We start from the raw sequence: 23,360 nt of genomic DNA, 5'->3' as shown, positions 1-23,360 counted from the left end.
CCTTCATGGCTTGGGACCGGGTTACCTTAGGGACCATCTTTTCCCAGTTGTTTCTACCCGTCCAATCCAGTCTGGTAGGATGGGCATGCTCTGGGTCCCGTCAGCCAAGGAATGTCGGCTGGCAGGGACCAGGAGACGTGCCTTTTCTGCTGCGGCGCCTGCCCTCTGGAACATCCTCCCTCCTGAGATTAGGATGGCCCCGATCCTTTTGGCTTTTCAGAATGCCTTGAAGACCTGGCTTTATCCCTGGGCCTGGGGCCCCAAGGGTGCAAAGGGCCCTGTTTCATGGTTGTGCTGATACCAACAGTTTTTAAAGATCTCTTGGCTGTATTTATATTTATATTTAATTTTTTGTACTGCTTCAAGTGTTGACTGTTTTTATTGTTGTTAGCTGCCCAGAGTCACTGGTCTGAGATGGGTGGCTGTATAAATTGAATAAAGAAATAAAATAAAGAAATAAAATAAACCCAATCACTGCGACCCAGTTTACCAGTCAAGGTCCAGGACTTAGCACCTTGTTCAAACTGGCCAAATTGTCTTTTATTTTAGAAACCAGGGGTGAAAAACATGAGACCCACACCCTGCATACAACCTCCCAGCACCTTTCAGCAGCCCCTTAAAGTACTTCTGAATTAAGGTTCCTTGGGTTTAGGAGGGATTTTCAGTTTGGTTCCTTGAATTGGATTTTAAAATGCAAAAGGGATGCCTTAACACTTGCAAAGGCTTAAGGCACAGATTTCACCCTTTAGCCCACCCACCTCCAAACAGTCCTACTTTGGGTCCTGGACCTGGGGTATGTGGCTCTTGAAAAGGCAACAGCACGTAAGTCATTGCACATCCCTGTAATAAACCATGGTTAAGAAGTATAAATGCCTTAACATGAAGGACAAAGAACTACACTGAGAGAGAAATGAAAAAGAAAAGACTATCAGAAAGGCACAAATAAAGGGAGGGGGGAAGAGAGGGAGGGTGGCTCCACCCACTTTCAGCTGGGGTCCCACCCAGTGCTTCCTCAGGATCCCTCCATCATTGACCAACAGTCCTGTATAAATTAGTCTGAAGGGAGTGCAGTCATTGGAAGAAGAATAGTTGTCTCTCTTTTTGGAGGTGATGTTGAAGCCACACCAAGAAATGTAAAATGAGCATAAAAAATTAGAAGCAATAAGCTCTGTGGGACCTAAAAGTTGCCAACCTGTTCTGAGTGGGGGCTTGCTCTGGATTAACCAAATCAATCCAGATTCACTCAGAATCTGTGTGAAAAATCCCCATCACTCTATAGCTAAATATGTTCATAGCATCTCTGGATTTCTTCTGCTAACAACTTGAGTACTTCAGTCTGTATACAGAGATTACCATTTTTTCCCTATCCGTCCCTGTAGGGTAGTGGGTTTATTTTATTTTTATTTTAAGTGACATGTGTTTCTTCTTCTTCCTATAAGCCAACTGCCAGGCTCTGAGTCTGCCTTCTCTAAAGTCTTTCATTTTAGACTGCTGGTTCGTAAGCTTTATATATCTCCCCTTCCTGCCAGAACGGTAGAAATTGATTCTGGATTAGATTTATAATAGCAAACAGCACACATCTGCAAATGGAAAGCTTTCTCTCTCCCTCTTGCACACACGCACACGCACATTCACCACCTCCTTAAATCTCAAATGGAGCCATCTGCTGCCCCCTTGAGTCCAAAGAAATAACGCTTATCTAACCCATTAAAAATATACAGCTACTCACCTGGCCCTCCAAGACATATCCTCTGAGTCCTAGTACTTCCAAAATCACTGTCTGCCCAATCTGGCAAAGCAAAGTAGGAAGAAAGGAAGGGAGGCAAGCAACGTGAGATAGGAGGAAAGGGCAGGAGTTGTCTCCTGGTTTGATCCGGATTGGAGCAGAACTTTCAGCACCATGGAGAGATCCCAAGGAACAGATGATTCGTTCTAAAGGGGAGCTAGTCCCCAACTAAGGCATTTTCTATTGCCTGGGCAGGATATCCTTCTCAGGGTCCATCTCCTTGGTGTAAACTCTTAAAGATGTAACCGTTCTCACTGGAGCCTGCCATCTTGTCCATTTTTCATGATTTCAATGAGACCTTTATCTCCATTGTCAAGTGGCCATGTTGGAACATGAGGTCCACAAGGATGAAAGTGACAGCCTTTTGCTGAATAACACTGGGCTCAAAATCAGTGAGTCAGAGATCTCAGATGTTCTTAATAATCCAAGATGGGACCTTCATATTTAGAAGCAGACTATCCCAAAATGTTTAGAACTGGGGATTAGCTTCAGGAGAGTGCTATTGCAACCACTCTTATGGACTTCTCAAAGACTTTTCTTGGGAAAGAAGGTGATGGGCTAGAGAGAGATTTGATATGATCCAGCAGGACACTTCTTGCAGTCATGGCACAAAAATACTAAAATCTCATTTGGAATGCAGCTTCCCCAAAAACACATTTTCTATGTCCTCTTCCCCATCTACTCATTCTTTTAAAATACCATTTTTGAGCTGAGAAACATTTCTGGCTCAACCAGACTCTGAATTATGTGACTGCTTTTTCCATGATTTATTCTGTTTAGGGAGATCACGCCAATTTGGAGTGGATTTCTCTAGCCTTGCCCAATCCGGACACCCTCCAGATGTGTGGGCTTCAACTCCCAAAATTCTCAGCAATAGCCAGGGTGGCTGGGGAATCCTAGCTAATCCAAAGGGCATCCCAATTGGGTAAGACTGAATTGTCCAACAATCCCAGTTTGTATAAACAGTTCAAGTGGTGCTTGGCAATGGAGACGGCTATTTTTATTTGCTTGTTCCTGGCATGGCCTTAAATTAGTTTTTATTTATTTATTTCAATTTGGACATTGCCTGACTCCAACTGATTCTGGGCAGTTCACAAATAGTAACATAAAAACCAATACTAACCAAAACAAGATGGTATCTGGGCACAATATACAAACAGAAAACAAAAATAATAAACCCAGCCCAAGTTTTAATCCTGCTTTCTCTAGCAGATGAAGAAGCAGTTCTGGATGGTGATTTCCCTAAATTTTGGTGGATATTGATTGGATGGCATGCTGATTCCCAAAGCCTTTGCTAGTCATCCTCAAACTCATGACTTGTCCCCCCAAATTCAATCTCTCTGGAAACCACTTTGATGTCTTATTAAAGAGAAGAGCTAACCTTCTTGCAGTAGGTGGCAGAAGTGTGTGTGAAAGAACCAACCTGCCTTTTTCTTCAGGCCTGAAAGAAATTTATCAGGTTTCTTTAGCTCTTTTAGGGCTGAATTTTTTAACATCTCCAAGACTGAAGTATTTTATCGTTTTTTTTATTAAGCACATTAATATCCAAAGTACCCTCACCACTGGCTGGAATAATATAATATTTTAATTAAAGTTTTATAGTATTCATTTCACAACAGATGCTATATACAGCTGTTTGGCACTGAGGCAACTTCTCATTATTATTTTTTTTTATTTGGGGGAGGTTTCGGGTGGGGGGAGAAGCTGTGATTTCAATCCTGCATACCACGTTGCTTGCAGTCTGCCATTTATTTCTAAAAGTGTCAAAGGTTGGAATCCCAGACTGCTCAGAATGTTTCTTTACTGCCTGCTCAGTAAATTCAGATTCAGGTGCTGGTTCATTCAACATGCTATGTTAAACAGGGTTGCTTGTGATTCTGGTATATTACAAGAACCCAACGCTTGCCTTCAAGAGCTGTATGAGCCCGGCCATCACATTCAGTCACCTACGTTGTTTGGGCATGGTGTATTAGGTGACCACTGCATGATTCCACTCAGAGGGGTTGAGAAAGGCACTCTGCATATTCTCAAAGGCACCTTGATTGAGGTACATACTAGCAACATGAGAAAGTGCCTTCTTTGGGGACAGACCCTTGATTCATCTACGTCAGATAAAAATCTTTTCTAGCCTTACCTGGAGGTTCTGGGGGTTGAAACTCGAAAGTTTTGCTTGCAGAATAGGGGCTTTACCCCTCGGCTTTTTGCTTCCAAAAACTGGCTTCCTAAACAGGTTTGGAGACTAAAAGCAGCTAAGGCAGTCCCTTTGGGCAAATAGTAAACCTAGACCAACTAAATCAAAGTAAAAATGACATTAAAAAAAAAAAAAAAGCAAAATTGCCAGTCAATCACATTTCACTGGTTTAACCTCTTCAACTATTGGAATTAGAAATTCTGCCCAGTCAGGTTAAATCTGGTTTTTCATACCGACCCACAGATTCCTATTCAGAATGGAGATCAAGATACAGTGGTACCTCGAGTTACGAATTTAATCCGTTCCGTGACTCTGGTCGCAACTCGAGTTGGTCGCAAGTCGAGGTAAACTTTTGGGGCCGGAGCTGGTCATATCTCGAAAAATTCATAAGGAGGGGCATTCATAACTCGAGGTACCACTCTACTAGTCCCTAGGGTTCCAACCATGTCCAGCCCTAAAGACTGGGCAGTTTCTTGTTTTAGGGCTATTAAAATAGGAGGACATCCCAACCATGTCCCTCCCTTTCTTTCTGTGTCTGAAGCAAAGCAGGTAATATAAAGCAAATAAGACCCCTCTAATTATATTAAGGATTATAATCAATTCAGATGCCTTACTTATATAAGGAACTGTAGTTCAACAGTAAAGTTCAGGATTTGCATGGGGAAGACAGCTTCAGTCACTGTTACTGGATCAGATTAGGAAAGATTTTACTGTGACACCTGAAAACCCTGCACATGTCAGTGAAATCTATCTTTCCCCAACTTGGTGTCTCCCAGGTGTGGTGTGTGTGACTTCAAGACTTCTCAATCTGTACTGGACTTTCTAATTTTCTCCACTTCTTAGTTTGGTACATCCCATTGGCCACTCTGTTTTCTTCTGAGAAATTCTTTTTAAGTTTGCATGAATATGCACATATGTTTGGTGCAAGTATCTCCTGATAGTTGTATATGTGCTCCAGTTGCATTTTTATTCTCTCAGAATTGGCCTCTGTAATTACTTTTTTATGTCTTTTATATTTGTTTTAATTTAATATTTATATTTCATTCGTTTTCAGAGTTTTAATTAAAAAATCAATGGAACATCTACAATAAAATACTGTTGCATTGCCCTATGTACATTATGCATTTTACTCTGCAGTTTTGTCTAGGATTCAGCCTCACACGCAATAGCCCTTAACATTATACATTTTTGCAAGTTATTTTCACACCCGTACACATTTTTTCTGCACTTTTTTATGTGCTACATTTATGCACATTTTTATGGAGAAATTGCATGCCAACATTCAGAAAAGAAGGCATTTTTAATAACAGTGAAATGTCCATGTGTTGATTATTCAATAGTGAAAAATGTGGGAAGTTCACATTTTCCCCCATCCCTAACCTAAAATGCCCTAGAACACCAGATTTTGATTTGAATAGCGGCAGAAGGAATGGAAATGTTACCCTTATCCATTCATCACTTCCCAGCTGGCAGTGCCCAATACTTGGCCAACTCCTATGGCAGAGTTATTTAAATTCCTGGTATAAATCAGTATAAATGACAGATTTATTTTGGATTATTGCAAGTCACCTCTGCTTCACCCCCAGTGGCCCCAGTCCCATTGAACCAAAAGAATCAATGGGGGTGTGTGAAACAGAGGTGACTTTGTAATACTCCAAATAAATCTGTCAGGAATTGCTAACTCTCCGTTCTCACAGCCGACATCTTAAGGATTTCTCCCCCATGTTCAGGCATGCATATACACACCCTCCTCCCCACACTTACTCTTTTCAATTATACAAGAAGAAAGGAAGAGAACCCCAGCACCATGTGGAAGAGGGAAAAGGAATTAACCAAAGTCAGAGGCCATGCCGATGACAGTGAAGTGGGGCGAAAGGGCCAACGATATCATCTGTGCAAATATGATCAAGAGTTCTCTGTAGAAGACAGGATTATGATTTTTTAATTATTTATGAACTCCACCGCATCAGCAGTTCTGAAACTTTTTTTTTTCCTTTCTGACAAACTGCTTAAACATTACTGGGAGTGTTCGGGGGAGCCACTTAATAAATGTTTATTTTAGACTATAACTTTATATGTGGATTTATACAACATCCATAATTTTTTTACGCATTGAATCTCCATTTTAATTCTCTGATTTCAATAACTGATTTAAAGTATTGGGGGGGGGGTAAATAAATCATTTAGTTAATGATTTATTACTGTCTTAACCAGGTATTTTTAGTTGAAAATTTAATAGGGATTTTCTGCTTTAAAAAAAAAAGATATATTTTATAATATTAAAAAATAATAATGGAAAATAGTAAAAATGAATAAATCTTTATTTTGTTCTGTGAATCAAAGCATGCATCTCATTTTAATCAGTTTATTTCTCTTATTCTTCTTCAGAGCTGGTATCATAGTTAAAACCAGGGATTTATGAACATTGCTGGCTTTGGGTTAAGCTGGTGTTAAAAGCACTTTTCATAGATAAATAGTTAAAAGAGAGGAGAAACTAGAACCTGGCACAAATGTCACTAGAAAAACTATGAACTTTTAATCAGGGTATGATAGCTTGTTGAGTAATCAGGGCTCATCTGAAACAGCCATGAAAATGGGATTGCCTTTGGTGGAAAGAATAAATCAAGTAGTAACAGTGCAGTGCTATTATCCTTTCTATTCCCATTTTGATATGAGAGAGAAAAAAAAGTGAGAGATATCTCCTACACTTCCATGAGCTGGAAGTGTCTCACAGGTGGTGGGACTGCATCTGCCAGAATTCCTACCCAGCCTGGCCAAAGTAAATTCTGGGAGCTGCAATTCCACTGATGTCTGGAAGGTGCCAGATTGGGGGAAAGGGAATTTGATAGTCCTCTACTAACTGAGCCTAGCGTGATGTATATGGCAGATGGGGACAACGAGGAAGGGCAGAAAAGTCAAGTGTCTTCCAAATTATGGGAAGCAAACATTAACCATGCTTCATCTCACGTTCTTATCAGTTCCCTTTAAGAAGAATTCAGAGGAAGTCCTATGAAGAGAGACTGAAGCAAATGGGAATGTTTAGCTTTGAAAAAAGATGAGTGAAGAGGGAGGGGTAACGTGTTTATGGATGAAAGAAGGCTCCGCAGAAGAAGATCAAAGCTAGTTTTCTATCATCACAAAAGGCAAAATATAAACTAGGGTCTTACGTTACTGGAAGGCAGATTCCAGTTGAAAGGTGGACAAAATTTCCTATCAGGAAGAGCAATTCAACAGTGAAATCCATTGCAAAGGGAAATGGTGAGCTCTCTCTAGATATAGTCAGACAGAGGTTAGATGGCTGCCTGTCACCTTTAATTTGGATTCCTGTGGACAACAGAGGGTTGGACTAGATGGCCACAAGGACTCTTCTGACTAGTATACTAAAATGGAGAGAATGCCTCTAATGGTCTTTTGCTCCCATAAAAAACCTAGCTCCCATCCTAGAGCTCCCTCCTTGGCACAGCTCTACAGCACAGAGACACTGGCTTAAAGACTATCAACAACCTGAAAGCATCAGCCTCAACTTTCCTTCTTTCTTCCTAACCAACACTGGGCTGCACCTAACCAACTTTGGCTGATTTCAAAAAGTGAGTGGTTAGTACTTAGGTAGGAGACCACCACAAAATCCAGGGCTGAAGCCAAGGTGGGGAAAATGAGAAAAGAACCCAGAAGGAGGTGTTGACAAACCACTTCTACCTTGTTGCTGGAAATACTACATGGTCCATAACCTTGTAGTGCCCAGGAGTCCAGCTTGCCTTGAAGAGGGAATAAACAGAACAGTTCAAGCTCAGCAGACGAATTTCAGATGTAAGAGTTTATACAGCAAAAATCAGAGGCAAAGGAAGAGTTGATCCTAAAAGGGTTTTTTAACCAGCCTGGGGTGACGGGTGCAAACACAGGCCTTGTATCCCATCCTAAGATGACTAATGCATCCATCACATATGTAGTTGGATGGTGACAGATTTGGCCCCTAAGAGACCTTTGTGCATAAATTCCCATACCTCAAAAGGCAATGTTTCTTCAACATTGCTACCAATGTAGCATTGGTTGGCAACCCAAGTTTCCTTCTAACAGGCTTAATTTATGCAGCACACACAGGTACAAAGATATTTAATTGGCATTGCTCCTTTTGTGGCTAGAATCTGGCTTGCTTGTTTGGGAAGGACCCAGTATGTACCAGCCATAGTGCCACCGCTTTGCTTTCCTTCCAATTCTAATGTTGTGTTTTGCTTATCTGTCTCAAATGAAAAAGCTGACAAGCTTGGGGGGGGGGGGGAGTCTACAAAGAAGCGAGGGAGAAAAAGGAAGAAAAGCTATTAAGTGGCATTAACCGTATCTAATTACACCTTTTCCATGTCTTCATTGGGCAATCATGAACCCCTTAGAAGGGAAGTAATAGGAAGGGGCAGGAAACAATGCCAAAATAAACCCTAGCCAAAAAAGGCAAAGTTATTTTTTTCCCTCTTTCTCCGAACAAGAATTTCTTCCCCTGCCCCCTCCTTTTTTCTCTTTTTCCAGATTGATAATCTTGCTAAATATTTGCTACTGGTGAAGTGAGCCAATTTCTTGCCCCACCCTCACCCTGAGCATCTTGTGAGCCTTCTAACGCTTGTTCAATTATTTGCTGTCTTCTGCTCACTGAGCAGAGGGTATGTTGGGAATGCAAAGAAAGTGAGTTTTCCCCCCAAATTGCTCACTCTTTAGCATTTCATTGTAAGGCAAAAACGAGCACAGTGACAGGAGGGACAAGGCTTCTAAAGATGGAAGTGGAGTGAGGAAAGAGAGAGATACAGTCGCTTTTACTGTGTGATAAATAGAGCTGTCATTGGTCTTGGTGATTATCACGTCTAAGGAGGGCCTTCTCCTGACCTTTCTGCAAAACAGAGGAGAAGATGTCCCAGTTCCTCAGTATCAGGAACGAAGACCTTATCTAGCAATCAGCACGTTTGTGTCAGGAATCTGCCCTTGCGTAGGGCTCATGGAAATCCATCCCAAAATAATTTAAGGGTCATCGTTCCATGGCTGATGCAACTACCAAACCTGTCCTATTCCAGACTAAGCACACATACGCTGGCTTGATGTAGTCAAACATGAAGGCAGGCAGAAAGTCCATGGTGCAAAGGCAAATGCATACGCACCCCAGAAATGTATGCAGGAAAGCAAAGTGCCATCTAAGGCACAATAGAGTTCATGACAGACCAGGGGCCAAGAAGATTGGCTGGTCACATGAAAGATTTAAAAGACAGAGAAGGACTCAGGAATGCAAATCTGAGGCTGGTGAGAATTGTTCCCCAAAAGATGGTCTGCCACTGGCAGCTGCTTCTAAATAGCCCAAATGCAGGTGTGGTTCAGCTACAGACATTTGTCTTTGCTTTTTGAGGAGGCAAACCGCAGCTCTGCTCAGTTCTCTTACTCTCCCAACACACATCCTTGGACTAGATTCTCTGTTGGGATCAGGCCCCTCAGCCTCTGACTCCTCCACGTCAGAGGAGACTGTAACAACCTCGCTGAGTACAGCCATGTTGCATCTGACTCAAGAGATGTCAAGGGGGAATGATATTTAGCGTCCAATTTCCAAAGCAGCTCCACCTGATTTGCAATTTAGACTCATGCTGGATTTTTGCCTGATTCCCAGCAAAATGGTTCAAGGGTTGAGTTTCTTCTAGCTGCTGCTGGAGCTTGTGTTGGGAGATTAAGAAAAAAAGCACAGAGTTTGCCTTTCCCAACCATGTGGGCCCCAAACACCCTGAGAACAGATTTTCATGGAAACTGGCTTCCATCATTCCATTAGAGAGAACCACCTTAGGAATAATGACCCTCCTTCTCTGATTGAAAAGAAGGAAGTGCTGAGTCCTGCATGCTGAAATTAGCAAACCCAGATGTTTAATTGCTGGAAAAAAATTGCATGTTCTGCCTTACCCATGGACATCTCACTAACTCAAAATTCACTTCAAATGAACAGATCTGGAATTCACTGGAACTTTCCCTAACCTAGAGGAGCAGAATCTGAGGAAGGAAAGGATGACCTCCTTTGAATATGATGTTCTTGCTACTCTTAGTAATCTCTTAGGGCATACAGGAGCCCCTGGATAACTGTTGAATTTCGCTAGAGAGTTTAGCTTGCCACAGAGCTTCTGCACCCTTGAAACGGAAAAGCCATCTATTTTTTTAAAAAACACCATTAATGGGAATAAATGAGGTGGAAACGGCAGGGTTTAGCTTGCTAGGTGGATCAGAGGGTCTCCATCACCTTGCAAATGCACTACAAGAAACTTAATTAAGGTATCTTCATGTACCAAGACAGATAAAGGGCTCTCAATTCCTTCTATCCCAGCCCAGAGAAGAAGGGGTTCCTTCTCTCCAGTGGTTTATTTCTGAAATTACAGCACTGGCAAGGAAATGTAATTTATAAGGCAAAAATTATAGATTCTCCCTTCAAGAGGAAACATCTGAAGAATGGTGTTATGTGGGTACCAAATGTCAGCTTTCAATCTTTCACAAATGGCTCTAACGATTTTGATGCCCTTTCTGAACTGTCCTATACAGAAATCCTTTATGTGTGTGGCTCACTGGTGTTCATGTGATTCACTCTCTATCTTTGTCTAGCATGTAGATTTAACCCCAAAGAAAAAATAAATTTAATCTTTTACCTAAATAGATGCTTGGTAGCTTAATGAAGACGAGCAAGAATCGATTCAACTAGATAAAGACTGAAATGAAGAAATTAGCCATGTCTCTCTGCTGCCATCTGGAGGCCATTCTGGATATAGCTGAGGCACCCACAAATTTAATGTGCTAATGCCCTGAAAGTGGGAGGCATGGATCAGAAGCTCTCCCTCTCTCTCCCACTGATCTCCTTATGAAAGCACACTTGTGAATTTGATTTGGGTTGAGTTCACGCAACACATTTAACTTGGTTACTGAATGTATGGATGGTGTGGGGGGTAGACAGTACAGGGAATCATAAACTAACAAGAAGGCTGGCTTCACACAACACTCTAAACCACAAAGAAATAATGCAGGTTAAGATTAAGTACAGTGGTACCTCTAGTTACGAACTTAATCCGTTCCGTGACTCTGGTTGCAACTCGAGTTGGTCGCAACTCGAGGTAAATTTTCCCATAAGGTTCAGTGTAAATATGGTTAATCCGTTCCGCCCTCCGAATTTGGTCGCACCACGAGGCAAATTTCCCCATAAGGTTCAATGTAAATACATACGGTTAAACAGTTCTGAAACATATGCATTTTATTTTTAAACCACAAAAACATGAAAATAGTCGAGATGGTCGACTTCACCATCTTGTACTCCAAGGCCAGATCAGTCACACGAATACCACAATCGTGCTTTTCTATAATGTCCTTCTTAAGTTCGATCGTCACTTTTTTCTTCAAAGCCTTATTCTTGCCAAGCCTGCTCTGCATTTTCTTTGGAGCCATGCTGACAAGCACACCAAACACCTTCCAAATGCCACAAAACACACCACAAGCCTCACGAACGTCTCCTTGCTACCGCAATCTCGCCCACAGGAAGCCGCGACCGCGTGGCAGCAGGGAAAATGGCCGCGGATCCAGTTCGTAACTTGAGGCGGAGTTCGCAAGTCGAGGTAAATTTCTGGGGCCGGAGCTGGTCGTATCTCAAAAAATTCGTAAGGAGGGGCATTTGTAACTCGAGGTACCACTGTATAGCATGTTGTAAAGGAATGTGAAGATAACCTTGACAAGAAATGCACAAGCCATTAAGGGAGGAGAAATTTAGTCCTAGAAAAGGAGAAAGCATGAGAGAAACTCAAAATAACCACTTCTTGATTCTGTTTGGTATAAGATGGGGCAGAGAGAAAGTCTGACAGACTTTCAGGATTTTGTTGTAATAAAGTTACATTTCAGGAATCCTGACCTGGCCTATCTCAAACACTGAGTTGTATGAATGCAATGAGTGTGTATATCAGTGCAACTGTGATGATAATGATGCTATCCGTTCAGTCATGTCCAATTCTCGGTGATTCTATGGACCAGCTCTGTCCACATTTTTCAATCTTGTACAACTCTTTCAGTTGTTTTATGCTCTGGTTGGTGTTGGCTCTGATGGTGTCTAGCCACCGTATTTTTTGGCAGCCTCGTTTCCTTTTACCGTGGACCATTCCGAGCATAACTGCCTTTTCCAGCGAGTTTGAGTGCATGACGTGGCCAAAATAAGTAAGGCAGAATTTTGTGATTTTGTCTTCCAGAGATATGTCTGGTTTTATACACTTCAGAACTTGTTTCACCTTTGCTATCTGAGGAATGCACAGGAGCCTTCTCCAACACCACAACTCAGATGAGTTGATTTTCCTCCTGTCTAGTTTTTTCGTGGTCCAACTTTCGCAACCATAGGTAGCTATGGGAAACACAATAGTGCGGACTAATCTGCATTTAGTTGCCAGGCTGATGGCCTTGCTTTTCCATACTTGATTCATACGCATCATTGCTGGGCAACCCAGTGCAATCGACACTTTATTTCTGGACTGCATTCACTGCTTTGATCAATCTGCAATCCTAGGAAAGTGAATTCTTGCACGCATTCGATCTCTTCACTGTCAATTGATATTTTGACATTTCCATTCCTCTCAGTGGTCATGAGCTTGGTCTTTTTTTTTTTTATGTTCAAGAAGAGGCCAAATTTCTCACTTTCTTCTTTAATCCGTTTGATCAGATGTTTCAGGCCTTCTTTGGTTTTTGGGAGGAGAGTTGTGCTGTCAGCATGTCGAAGATTGTTGATGTTCCTTCCTCCAATCTTTGCTCTGTTGATTCTTCAAATTCCAGCTTCCTCATGATTACTTCGGCATACAGGTTGAATAAGAAAGGTGAAAAAATGCAACCTTGTCACACTCCTTTCTCTATCTTGAGCCAATCAGTATCTCCATATGGTGTTCACACAATGGCTTCCTGATTTGTGTACAGTGACTGCACCAACTTGACCAGATGTGTTGGCACCCCTGGGTCTTCTAGGGCTCTCCACAGCTTGTCATGACTGACACAACTGAAGGCTTTTTTGTAGTCAATAAAGCAGATGTAGATGTTCTTTTAATCTTCCTGAGTTTTTTCCATGGTCTAGCGTAGATTTGCAATATGGTCACAAGTGCCACGACCCCTTCTGAAGCCAGCTTGAACATCTGGTAATTCCCTTTTGGTGGTCAGTGCCAGACATTGCTGTATGTATTTGGGAACTTTGTGAATCAACTGGAATCTGAGAATCTCCGTGTGTATGTTTCAGTGTTAAGCAATTAGCTAAAAGTAGTAATAGTAACTTATTTAATCAAATAAATTTAATTTCAGCCCTGATCCCAGACGTTTTTGTATGGACCACATCCACTTTTGTGACATGGTTTATGGCCATTCAAAAGCTGATGTGACCTCTGAACCTATCATATATGCAAGTTCCCAGCTTAGCTTTTTCAGTCAAGGATGGACAACCTGCAGCCCAACTTCTGTTCTCAACATCCTTTACTTTTGGCCCTTCTGGTTGTGGCTGATGGGAGCTAGAGCAACTGAAGGCCATAGATTCTCACTATAGTCATAATAACATACTTAAAGTTTTTCTTATTCCACTTGAAACCAGCAGTTAGAATACAAACCAATGATGTAATTGAAAGTCTGGAAGGTTAAACTCCCCATCTCATCTTCAGAAGTCTAAGTTTGTTAATTAAAATTTGTCTATCCCATAGAAATGCTTATAATAGCTTATCAATCTCTTTAAAATATCTCAAAGATAGGAATTCCTCTTAAAATATAAATCAGCCTAGAGGTAATGTTTATTTTTACCCCATTTATTCTTCCCCTTAAGCTCACAGAAATTTTCAACCACCTATTTATATCAATATTAATCTATGTCATGAAATTTAAAATGTTTAAATTGTCTAACAAAGATATCTTCCTGAGGAACCTCAGCTTATGGCTTAGATGAACATATCTCCTCAGTGACTGCCAGGAGTATCCTGGATCTGTAGACTTTTGCCCTGTGCCATGAATCATTAAACACCACATCACCCTTTGGCTTAAAAATGTAAACTGTGTTGTTTTTAAAGGACCCCAGAATTTAACATTATCTGGACAATCCCACCTATGAGCCCACCAAGTCAGAAATTGTCAAAAAGTTACAGAATGATACAGCGCTGGATTTGGAATATGAAAGGAAAGTCTAACATAAGGGCAAAATGGAGAAGACAGTGCTGTGGGAATGCATCAAACTGAAGATAGTAGAGAGTGAGGTGCAGCTTTCCAAACATCTGGAGTTGGAAGTAAGCACCCAGAATGCCACCTTCTGAGGAGCAATGGCAGCTGCTCCAGAGGAGCCCCCAAAGTACAGAAACAGCAGCTAGAGGCATCCAGGAGGATGACCCAGCTGGTAGCAGTGACTCTAAGGACCAATGGCTAGAAGTGAGGGGTGCTGAATAATTGCAATTCTTGGTGACTTCCTTTCTGACTGAAAAATTACAAAATTACAACTTTTGTGCTGAAGCTGCTCTTCCTTTTCTTCCCTGCTGTTTGCTTGCTATTGCACAGACAAACTATTTAATAATTTTGCGGAGGGGGGGGTGGGGTGGCAATAAAACTTCATTTTTCATATTCATACATTAAAAAAAAAAACATGCTGATAAGAAGGCTCCACAAATGCATTTGCCAGCTCAGCACAGATGAGTGCAACTTTTATCCCCTTAAAAGGCACTCTTCCCCAAATGTTGAATTGCCAGTCTCTAAATCATCACCACCACCATCACCATCTAAAATGTCTGTATAGAAGGAAAATATACAAACAATCACACAGTAGTAAGAATAGTATTCAAGCTTGATTAAGGGGAAGCGCATGCAAAATCACACAGGTTAGGCAGAAAGGTGTTAAAAGAAAGCTATATTAGGACCAATGTGCAAAAAAACGATGCGTTAATTTTTGTTTCACGAGAAAGAAAAGGAAAACCTCAGATGGAATTGAAAATGGGTGGAACTGAATTAAGCCTGGAATAAGGAAGAATGGAGAAGACGAACCATTTTTAAAAGAAGAAAGGTAGAACTACTTAGTTTACCACAATCATGCTAATCTGTCCTTTCCCCAAATACATTTTTGCATCTCCCTCCTACCTGGCCGCTGCATTTACAACTGAAAATCAAGGCTGAGTGAGACATGGCTGAGATTTGCTCAGAGTGAAAACAGGCAGACCCATAGCCTCCATTCACACAAGATGGTCAACCAGGTTGTAATGACTTAGCAGCTCCATCATTTATGCAAATAAAAAGCTGGGTTAGTTTCAACATAGCTACTTTGGGAGGGGGGCATATAACATCCTATGTGAGCCTTGCCCATCAGGTAAGATTATGGTGGTGACGGGCATGGGGAGATATGGCGGGAGGTGGGGAGCAGGCCATTCCCGGGGACCGTGGGACTGTGGTTTGTTGCCAGTTTTGTGTTTCAGCTCCTCAGTCTCAGCCCCAGTACCCTGTCAGCAGATCTTCAGAGGCTCTGGTCTCCAGCTGCTGCTTCTAAACACCAGGTCAGTCTGTAATAAGGCATCCCTCATCAGTGATTTAAGCACGGATGAGAGGGCTGACCTGGCATGTATCACTGAGACCTGGCTAGATTCGGGGTGGGGTGGGGGGGTAGCTCTCGCAGAGTTATGCCCAGCCGGGTTTCGAGTGTGGCATCAGCCAAGAGTCTGGGGCAGGGGTGGAGGTGTGGCAGTTCTCATCCGGGAACCTCTTACAGCTTTCAGGGGCACTGCAACACAGGTCACCGGATGTGAGACCCTGTTCATCAAGTGGGGCTCTAGGGATCAGCTGGGATTGCTGCTGTTGTACCGGCCTCCCTGCTGCACAGCAACTTCCCTGCCTGAGCTCCTTGACGCCATTTCTAGGTTGGCAGTGGAGTTCCTCAGACTTATGGTCTTGGGGGACTTCAATTTGCCTTCTCTAGAGATGAGGTCTGAGGGGGCTCAGGAGTTCATGGCCACCATGATGGCCATGGGCCTATCCCAAATCATCCAGAGCCTGACACGGAACAGTGGTCATACACCAGATCTGGCATTCCTGTCGGAGCAGCGGCTATGTGGCTATGAAATTGTTTAATTATTTAATTTAATTTATTATTCATAGCAGTGGCTATGAAATTGGAGGAGCTTTTGATGTCCCCCTTGTCATGGTCACATCACGCCCTGATCACAATGGGATTTCCTAGCAACACTGTCCACTGCAGGGTGGCTGGACCTATTAGATCGGTCCACCCCCAGCAACTAATGGACCTGGATGAGTTCCAGAGGGAGCTGGGGGTTGTTCCTGTTGGTCTGCTGCACGGTCCATCTGAAGCCTTGGTAGCTGCTTGGAATAAAAGGGCAGCTGAGGCTTTGGATCGGATCATGCCCATGCGACCTCTCTCCTCTCGGGCATCCTGGCACTCTCCGTGGTTTACGGAACAGCTAAGGGAGACGAAGCAAGAGAAGAGACGTCTAGAGCGTCGCTGGCGCTCGACAAGGGACGAACTCAACTAAACATGGGTTAGAGCGGCTATTCATGCCTACTTAGTGGCAATAAGGGCAGCGAAGCATCATTACTCCTCCACTCTTATTGTGTCCGCAGATAGCCACCCCACAGCCCTGTTTCGGGTGACACAAGCCCTCCTGGGTAAGGATGGCTCAGAGAACCTTCTGCAGGGACATGCAGAGGAATTTTCTTGGCATCTGTTGGATAAAATCATTCAGATTCACTCTCAGTTGGATGCTGGCTTTACTACAGGTCCAGTGGAGTTGCCTAGGGAGGAGTCTCGCCCTGTTATCTGGGAACAGTTTGAACCTGTTGGACCTGAGGAAGTGGACAGGGTCCTTGGAGCTGTGAGCTCAGCCACCTGCTCTTTAGATCCATGCCCCTCCTGGCTTGTGAAAGCAGCAAGTGGGTTCTAGCAATGGTTAATGCATCTTTGAGTGAGGGGGTTGTTCCGTCACCTCTTAAGGAGCTTGGTTTGCCCTCTCCTCAAGAGGCCATCGCTAGACCCCACTATACTGGACAATTTTCATCCAGTATCTAACCTCCCCTTTCTGGGAAAGGTGATTGAGAAGGTGGTCGTGCAACAGCTTCAGAGGACTTTGGATGAAGCAGATTATCTGGATCCCTTTCAGTCAGGATTCAGGCCTGGGTATGGGACAGAAACAGCATTGGTTGGGCGTTTGGATGATCTCTGGCGAGGGCGGGATGGGGGTTGTGCATCCATCCTTGCCCTACTTGACCTCTCAGTGGCTTTCAATACCATCAACCATGGTATCCTTCTGGATCGGCTCAGAGGATTGGGGGTGGGTGGCACTGTGTTGTGCTGGTTCACCTCCTTCCTCCAGGGCTGATTCCAGTTGGTGGTGGTTGGGAAGGAGAGATCCCACCCTCGGCCCCTGTTATGTGGGGTGTCACAGGCTTTGGTGCTCTCCCCCCTCCTATTTAACATCTACATGAGGCCACTGGGTGAGCTCATCCATCGCCATGGGGTGAGGTATCATCAGTATGCTGATGATACCCAATTATACATCTCTGCCCCTGGCGAATTAAGTGATGTTGTGAATGTCTTATCCTGGTGCCTGGAGGCTGTGAGGGTCTGGATGGGAACAACAGGCTTTAACTGAAGCCTGGCAAGACTGAGTGGCTGTGGGTTTTGGGGCCTACTGGTGCTAGAGCTATGCCAATTTTGGTACTGAATGGGGTTGCACTGCCCCAGACAGACCCTGTGCACAATCTGGGGGTCCTCCTGAACTCACGACTCCTGCTCGAAGAGCAGGTGGCAGTCGTGGCTAGGAGGCCCTTTGCACAGCTTCATGTTGTGTGCCAGTTGTGCCCATTCCTAGATCAGAGGGACCCTATCACTGTCACTCATGCCCTGGTCACCTCCCGTTTGGGTTTCTGTAATGCGCTCTATATGGGGCTGCCCTTGAAGAGTATCCAGAAGCTTCAACTGGTGCAAAATGCAGCCGCATGGGCAGTTATGTGTGCCCCTAGGGTGGTACACATGACACCTCTGCTTCCCGAGCTGCACTGGTTGCCAGTTTGCTTCCAGGTCCAATTCAAGGTGCTGGTTTTGACCTTTAAAGCCCTTCATGGCATGGGGCCAGGTTACCTGAGGGACTGCCTCTCCCCGATTACATCTGCCCGTCCCATCAGATCTGGCAGAGAAGGCATGCTGCAGATCCCACCTGCTAGAGAATTACATTTGGCGGGTCCCAGGAGGTGGGCCTTCTCTGCTGTGGCTCCCGCCTTGTGGAATCTTCTCCCCCTGGAAGTGCGATTAGCTCCATCCCTCTTAACATTTCGTAAGTCCCTCAAGACCTGGTTATGTGACCAGGCCTGGGGCTCCCAGGGAACCAGGGAGATTTTACGATGGCTCCCTTATTAATTTTATCCCCTCCTCTTTTGTGTGTTTTTACAGTTTTTTATAGGTAGTTGTTTTTATTTATTTATTTATTTTAATTGTTGTACACCGCCCAGAGTCACCCTGTGTGAGATGGGGGCTATATAAACCAAATAAATAAATATTATTCCATGCGTAGAAAATGGGTAACTAAGTTAAGTATCTATACAGACCCCCACCAAACACATAGCTGAACCACACGTATCGTTTTATGCTTTGCACATTTGCATCTCCTGATTTTGATTAAATCAGGGCACGTCCTCATTGTCCACTTTCTGCCTGCTAAGCCTGGCATTCTTGGAAGCTCAGCCTGAGTCTCTAATCATCCACTTCATTGCAAGTCATCAAGGAACCCATCATCTCAGCTTGGCTCATTCCCTTAAAGAGGGCAATACTCTCTCTTTCCCTCCATCCTTTCCTCTTCTTCTCTTCTGTATTTTAAAGCCAGATCAATTCTCACTTTATTGCATCCTGCCTTCCCATGCTACACAACCTAGTTCAGTTTTTACAAGGCCTTACATGTGAAAATGGGCGGGTTCTAAAAGGAGCTACAGTACTAAAGTAGCAGCTGACCTTATTTGTCATCAAAAAGGCTGCTATTCCCCCCAACAGATGTTCTGTTCCTATAATAACTGCACAGAAGGTATAAGTTCAGAGAGAGGTAGAGCTTGCTCTTCCACAGTTTCCATGTGATCCTGGGGAAAGTTAACAATTGCTTTCAGGAGTAGCAAACATAGATCCAAAACATTGCACAGCCATAATAGAAACCCAGTGAATACATAAATGGTGTCTGTCTGTTAGCATGAAAATTTCCTGCAGTGTTGGAAGTTCTATTCATATATTGCAACAGCTTCGTGGATCATTTGAAAACAGAGTGTAAAATTGTTCCTTTAATCAGGAGAATAGTTTCTCTGAACATTTAAAGCAGTAAAGACTATACAGAGAAAATGAACATGGTTCAGAGATGTTTTGAAAATAAAACAATATTATTGGTAGTGTTGTTGACAGCACTGATGTTCTGTACTGTACTGTGAAAAGAACATTGTTTTGGAAGTAGAAGGGAGGTCTTTGTGTTGAGTAATGCAGGGAGGGAATGGGCCTTCTCTCGCATATGAATTCAAGTAGCAGAACCTTCCAGTTCATCATGACTTTTGGAAACTAACTGTGATTGTCCTGAGTGGTCAGCCATTGAACTGCAAGCAATTGCTTCTTTCTGCAGTCCCTTTAGTCCTTGAACTGGCTCCACTTACTCAAGCTGCTCATTGGCTGTCCCCCAGAAAGGAGTACAAAAGGTTTCCTACTCCTGTTGATGGAACAAGGTTATTGCCTTGAGTTCTGGTTTCTGAGATTGTCAGCTTTACTTCAGACCTCAGGTTTTTTTACCCTTCCTTCTATTTGGCTCCATGATTTTTACATTTCCACTCCTGGCTCAACTTGGAAGGCAGTCCATGCTCCCACAGCAATAAAATCCTAGGCATATCCAATTAAAAGAATTACACATGGTAGGATAAGGGCAGTTTCAAGAAAGAGAAGGGTCTTCTTGTCTCTGATGGACATATCAGGCAGCAACATTGACTTTTTTTTTTTTTTGCAAAACTCCAACTGGTGTGTCAGTTGCACCCTTTCCTAGATTGGGGAGGCCCTTCAGACAGTCACTCATGCCCTAGTCACCTTGTGACTTGACTACTGCAACACATTCTACATGGGACTGCCCTTGAAGACCACCTGGAAACTTCAACTGGTTCAGAATTGGCAGCACAAGCAATAACGGGCATGCCTCGGTATGCCCATGTAACACCTCTGCTTTGCAAGCTGCACTGGTAACTAATTTGCTTCTGGGTGCAATTCAAGATGTTGGTTGTTACCTATAAAACCCTACATGTCATAGGGCCTGATTACTTGAGGGACCTCCTGTCTCCCATAACATCTGCCTGCCCAATTTGGTCCTGTAGGGTTGGTGTGCTCCAGGTTCCTTGGATTAAACAATATTATCTCTCAGGACTCCAGAAGTGCACCTTCTCTGTGGCAGTGCCTGCCCTCTGAAATGAGGTTCCCCCAAGATCCAGAGGGGCCCACTCTGCTATTGTTTAGAAGAGCTGTGAAGACCTGGATCTTCACCCAGGACTTCAGCGAGGGAGAGTCAGACCCCTCACTTCATTGCACTTGCCATCTTCTATCTTTTTCTTTTATGTTTTATTGATTTCATTGTAATTTCTTTGATTGTTGTAAGCAACCCAGAATCATTGAGAGTTGGGGGGCATATTATTATTGTTGTTGTTGTTGTTGCATAATCACCATGTTAACTATTTACAATCCCTCTAACCTCCACAGTTATAGGAAATTTAAAGGAGATACTCAGTTACTTGAATTACTGGGCTGTAAAAATAAATGAAGGAGAGTCAAAGATGGAACTCAGAGACCTATAGGAGGTATTGGAGCCTTAAAAGCTGCCCACGGGTGCTAATCCTGCAAAAAGGTCCTTTTGCCTGAAATCATGGAGACCCACTATGGGTTAAAGCAGTCCATGCCAGACTCAGCAGAGCAGAGGTTTGTTTGTCAGACAGACAGGAAAAATTTTTTTTTAAGGGGGGCGACTCTTGAAAACCAGCAGTTCTATTTTATCATTCCTGGACAGAAAGCTTATACTTCACCACAGAAGTTGCCCTTTTGGTAAAAGCTTTAATTGGAGTGCAGCCATGCCTTTGTGGAGATAAGAGGTCCGAAGACACCACGCCTGTTCCCATGGTAACTGCTCCATAGTGATGCTTTGTGGACTGGCAGGCCTGCAAAGCTCCAACCAAGACTTACAGGGTGAAAAAGTCGAGAAAAGAACAAAGGGGGGTTGGGGTAGTGGGAGATGGAGAAGCTTCAAAATATGACACACCAAGATCAAATTGAAGTCCACAAAACATGATGAAGTAATGATGAAAATTGAAGTCCAAAAAACAAGAGAGAAAGATAGAAGAAAAGGAGGACATCAAAGATGGTGTTAGAAAATGGTAATGAAACCTTGTGAAGAAAGATCAAAGAAGTTGGGTGTGGTCAACCTGGAGAAAACGTGATGAAGAAATGAAACAAGACCTAGCTTCCATTTGGTGGCACAAGCCATTTCTTTCTCAGTAGCTTCTTCATGCAACATTCTTAATCAATTCCATTGAAAGCCTAGTGGCTACAGTCACACAACATGGTAAGCTTGCTAATGGTTAAGCCTGGTTGGGGGTTTTGTGGCTTACCTTGTTGCACAAACCCCACCTGCTTGTCTCATTTATGGTGTGGTGTATTGGGCACACCTGGAAAATAGGTTCATGTAGTCACCAGGTTAATTGTGTATATGGGCCTAGAGTTTTGACAGGAGGTGAGAAATAGAGACATGACGGGGTAAAACTCTTCAAATCAGTCCATGGTGGAACCCCAACCCCACTTATACTATTATAGAGTTTTTCCTTTATTGTTTTTTTTTTTCCTGCTCCAACTTGAAGGAAAAAGGAAATGTCAGCCTCCCATATTTGCATGTGGGAGGACAATAAAAATGTCCACTGCAGTTGAGACTCAGCTATGGCGATTGTGTGCTGGTGAAGCACAATGGTGAATCTCCTGACTGGGAGATGGAAAGCCAGGTCATTCACATCATATATTCAAGTGCAATGTAAGCGTGCATATTTACACCGATTGTTTTCCAAGCACTGAACTTTGACCCTTACCAGAATATGTATGAAACTGTGGTATTAAGGGTTAGAAGTTCCATCACATCAGAATTATTTTTGGGACTTCCTTTAGAAAAATCTGGAGATTTTGTTTTGTTCTCTTGCTGGCTGGGGAATTCTGGGAGTTGAAGTCCACTCAACTGAAAGTCGCTAAGGTTGAGAAACACTGAACTAAAGCTTATAAGCCATATCAGTTGACTTCACACAGCACTTGAAACCCAGACATAGAACTTTGTGGTTTAACGTGTTTTTGGAACCTGGCCTTTTCTGGTCCGTTTCCAAAATAAAGATGTTATCTTCTGCAGAAGCCAGACTTCTTTTATCAACATCTTTCACACGGCCAGGTGTTAAATCCACTGCCAATCTAATTTAAGTGTGCATAGTTTCTGTTAGTGTCCTGATTAAATTATCCTGGCAAATAATTGAGGGTTTTAAGCATTGCAATTCTTCTATTGTGTTGTTCTTGTTTCTCTTCTACTTTTCTTAATGGAAAGCTGCACAGTGCTTCTCTGCATTCGCTTATATCCAGGCTGGGGAGCACATTGGCAGAAATCCCACTGTAATGGAATAACGCTGTTAGGTTCAAACCCGAGCATTTTGTGCTGTCCGTGGTACTAGCCATTTAAAAGCCGGCCTGAAAGCTATCAGCTGAGCAGAGATTTCAATCCCAGCTCCACGTTTTTGCTGTCTCTTCCTCTCTTTGTGACAGAGATGAAGAATACCCAATGAATTATATATAGAATTTTCCTCCTACACACACTCCCTTTCTTCCATGTTAAAGCAAAGGATGGGGGAATGTGGAAAGGAATCTGTTCAATGAATTGAGGGAATAGGATTCTGGCTCCAGGTTTTCCCTCTGCCCCCCAACCATGCTACACAGAAATAGCAGGATGCTGAAATTGCTTAGCAGTGATGCAGAAGGTATGTGCTTTTTCAGTTCTGGTCCTGATGCTGAGCTTGTGGTGAGGTCTCTGTGGCGCAATGGACGAGCGCGCTGGACTTCTAATCCAGAGGTTCCGGGTTCGAGTCCCGGCAGAGATGGTCTCCAGGACAGGTGTCTTAATTTTTCGTTCATCTCAGAGTAAGGAATGCTCATTGCTTCTATTTAATTCTAAAGGGTTTGGAAAGAAAAAGGAACAGCAGAGACCCAAATCCCCTGGGTCAGGCAGTCTGCATTCTTTCAGACATTTATGGCCAGATTTACGTGCCAAATGCTTTGTATTTCTTTCTGGTTTTGCTTTGCTAGTCTTGAATTGAGGCCTTTAAGGTTAT

General features: G+C 43.2%; 1 non-coding gene and 1 pseudogene across 1 annotated transcript; both read left to right on the top strand.

Moving 5' to 3' along the window:
• The first annotated feature begins 16,237 nt into the window (after positions 1-16,237).
• Positions 16,238-19,716, top strand: LOC148216368 (uncharacterized; annotated as a pseudogene).
• A 3,339-nt stretch (positions 19,717-23,055) lies between these two features.
• TRNAR-UCU (transfer RNA arginine (anticodon UCU)) lies at positions 23,056-23,129 on the top strand. The gene has a single exon. It is a non-coding gene; the product is annotated as a tRNA-Arg (tRNA).
• The last annotated feature ends 231 nt before the right edge of the window (positions 23,130-23,360 follow it).

This window comes from Python bivittatus, unplaced genomic scaffold (assembly GCF_059951505.1).
Source record: "Python bivittatus isolate LINGU-HERP-01145 unplaced genomic scaffold, Pbiv_v1 ctg000180_np1212, whole genome shotgun sequence".
NCBI classification, from domain to species: domain Eukaryota; kingdom Metazoa; phylum Chordata; class Lepidosauria; order Squamata; family Pythonidae; genus Python; species Python bivittatus.
Note: the sequence above shows the minus strand (reverse complement) of the source record. Positions and strands in the feature narration are given on the sequence as shown.